We start from the raw sequence: 3,423 nt of genomic DNA on the forward strand, positions 1-3,423 counted from the left end.
CTTCTCTCCATGTACAGGGTATCTTGGCTAAATAAGGATTTCATTCACTTGAATGATATTCCTTATCAATCAATCACAGCTTTGCTGTGGCTAGGGGTCTGCAGGATGGATTCATCCATGCACTTCCAGTCTCTAGGACTATGAAATCAGTAGGGATGTAATGGTCTTCAACCTTAACCAGAACATCCTCTACAAGTCCATGGGCTTGTTTTCTTGAATTGTCTGCCATCTCCAGTGAGATTTTTGCAGCTTGCACCTCAGAGATCCCTAACTTCTCCATTACAGAGAGAGGCATGAGGTTTACACTTGACCCTAAGTCACACAAGGCCTTCTTGAAGGTCATGGTGCCTATGGTACAAGGTATTGAAAACTTCCCAGGATCCTTCTCTTTTGAGGCAGTTTCTGCCTAGACAAGTCATCCAGTTCTTTGGTGAGCAAAGGGGGTTCATCCTCCCAAGTCTCATTTCCAAATAACTTGTCATTTAGCTTCATGATTGCTCCAAGGTATTTAGCAACTTGCTCTTCAGTGACATACTCATCCTCTTCAGAGGAAGAATACTCATCAGAGCTCATGAATGGCAGAAGTAAGTCCAATGGAATCTCTATGGTCTCAGTTTGAGCCTCAGATTCCCATGGTTCCTCATTGGGAACTCATTGGAGGCCATGGACGCCCAGTGAGGCCTTCCTCAGTGGCGTTCACTGCCTCTTCTTCCTCCCAAATTCGGCCATGTTGATGACCTTGCACTCTCCTTTTGGATTTTCTTCTGTATTGCTTGGAGAGTACTAGGAGGGAGTTCAGTAATTTTCTTGCTCAGCTGACCCACTTGTCCTCCAAATTTCTGATGGAGGACCTTGTTTCAGTCATGAAACTTTGAGTGGTTTTGATTAGATCAGAGACCATGGTTGCTAAGTCAGAGTTATTCTGCTTAGAACTCTCTGTCTGTTGCTGAGAAGATGATGGAAAAGGTTTGCTATTGCTAAACCTGTTTCTTCCACCATTATTATTATTGAAACCTTGTTGAGGTCTCTGTTGATCCTTCCATGAAAGATTTGGATGATTCCTCCATGAAGGATTGTAGGTGTTTCCATAGGGTTCTCCCATGTAATTCACCTCTTCTATTGAAGGGTTCTCAGGATCATAAGCTTCTTCCTCAGATGAAGCCTCCTTAGTACTGCTTAGTGCATTTTGCATTCCAGATAGACTTTGAGAAATCATATTGACTTGTTGAGTCAATATTTTATTCTGAGCCAATATGGCATTCAGAGTGTCAATCTCAAGAATTCCTTTCTTCTGACTAGTCCCATTGTTCACAGGATTTCTTTCAGAAGTGTACATGAATTGGTTATTTGCAACCATTTCAATCAGTTCTTGAGCTTCAGTAGGCGTCTTCTTCAGATGAAGAGATCCTCCTGCAGAGCTATCCAGAGACATCTTGGATAGTTCAGAGAGACCATCATAGAAAATACCTATGATGCTCCATTTAGAAAGCATATCAGAAGGACACTTTCTGATTAATTGTTTGTATCTTTCCCAAGCTTCATAGAGGGATTCTCCTTCCTTCTGTCTGAAGGTTTGGACTTCCACTCTAAGCTTACTCAATTTTTGAGGTGGAAAGAACTTTGCCAAGAAGGCATTGACTAGCTTTTCCCAAGAGTCCAGGCTTTCTTTAGGTTGAGAATCCAACCATGTTCTAGCTCTGTCTCTTACAGCAAAAGGGAATAGCATAAGTCTGTAGACCTCAGGGTCAACCCCATTAGTCTTGACAGTGTCACAGATTTGCAAGAACTCAGCTAAAAACTGATGAGGATCTTCCAGTGGAAGTCCATGGAACTTGCAATTCTGTTGCATTAGAGAAACTAATTGAGGCTTAAGCTCAAAGTTGTTTGCTCCAATGGCAGGGATAGAGATGCTTCTCCCATAGAAATCGGGAGTAGGTGCAGTAAAGTCACCCAGCACCTTCCTTGCATTGTTGGCATTGTTGTTTTCGGCTGCCATGTGTTCTTCTTCTTTGGAGAATTCGGTCAGGTCCTCTAAAGAGAGTTGTGCTTTGGCTTTTCTTAGCTTTCTCTTCAAGGTCCTTTCAGGTTCAGGATCAGCCTCAACAAGAATGCCTTTGTCTTTGCTCCTGCTCATATGAGAGAGAAGAGAACAAGAAATGTGGAATCCTCTATGTCACAGTATAGAGATTCTTTGAAATGTCAGAGGAAAAGAAGAGTAGAAGACAGAAGTAGAAAATTCGAACTTATCAAAGGAGATGGAGTTCGAATTTTGCATTAAGGAATAGTGTTAGTCCATAAATAGAAGGATGTGAGAAGAAGGGAAGTGATTTTCGAAAATTAAGTAAAAATTTTGAAAACATTTTTGAAAAACATTACTTAATTTTCGAAAATGAAAGTGGGAAAGAAATAAAGTGATTTTTGAAAAAGATTTTGAAATTAGAAATCAAAAAGATTTGATTGAAGACTATTTTGAAAAAGATGTGGTTAAGAAAATATGATTGGTTTTAAAAAGATGTGATTGAGAAGATATGATTTGAAAAACATTTTAAAAAGATTTGATTTTGAAAATTAAAAACTTGGCTAACAAGAAAAGATATGATTCAAACATTAAACCTTTCTCAACAGAAAAGGCAACATACTTGAAATGTTGAATCAAATCATTAATTGGTAGCAAGTATCTTTGAAAAAAGAAAGAAATTAAATTTGAAAGAGATTTGATTGAAAAGATATGATTTGAAAAAGATTTGATTTTGAAAAACTTTGAAAACTGAAAAACAAATTGCATTGAAAAACAGAATCTTCCCCTTGTGCCATCCTGGCGTTAAACGCCCAGAATGGTGCACATTCTAGCGTTTAACGCCCAAAACTATACCTTTTTGGGCGTTAAACGCCCAACCAGGTACCCTGGCTGGCGTTTAAACGCCAGTCTGTCCTTCTTCACTGGGCGTTTTGAACGCCCAGCTTTTTCTGTATAATTCCTCTGCTGTATGTTCTGAATCTTCAATTCTCTGTATTATTGACTTGAGAAGACACAAATTAAAAATATTTTTGGATTTTTAATAATAAGGAAAAATCAAAATGCAACAAGAATCAAATAACAATGCATGCAAGACACCAAACTTAGCAGTTTGTATACTACTGACACTTACAAAATGAAAATGCATATGAGACACACAAAACACTCAAGTCAATTGAATTCAAAGATCAGAGTACGAAAATTATCAAGAATTACTTGAAGATCCTTAAGACACATGAATGAATGCATGCAGTTGACACCAAACTTAAGATGAGACTAGTGTCTTAACAAGAAACATAGAATATTTTTTGTTTTATGATTTTCTTAAATTTTTTTGTGTTTTTCGAAAATTAATTGGAAAACGGTATCAAAATTCTCAATGAGAATTCCAGGAATCAGTGCAATGC

At 38.1% G+C, this 3,423-nt stretch overlaps 1 non-coding gene across 1 annotated transcript; it reads left to right on the top strand.

Moving 5' to 3' along the window:
- The first annotated feature begins 1,486 nt into the window (after positions 1 to 1,486).
- Positions 1,487 to 1,594, top strand: LOC112766741 (small nucleolar RNA R71). Its single transcript, XR_003184534.1, has one exon. It is a non-coding gene; the product is annotated as a small nucleolar RNA R71 (small nucleolar RNA).
- Positions 1,595 to 3,423: the final 1,829 nt, after the last annotated feature.

This window comes from Arachis hypogaea, chromosome 2, assembly GCF_003086295.3.
Source record: "Arachis hypogaea cultivar Tifrunner chromosome 2, arahy.Tifrunner.gnm2.J5K5, whole genome shotgun sequence".
NCBI classification, from domain to species: Eukaryota; Viridiplantae; Streptophyta; class Magnoliopsida; order Fabales; family Fabaceae; genus Arachis; species Arachis hypogaea.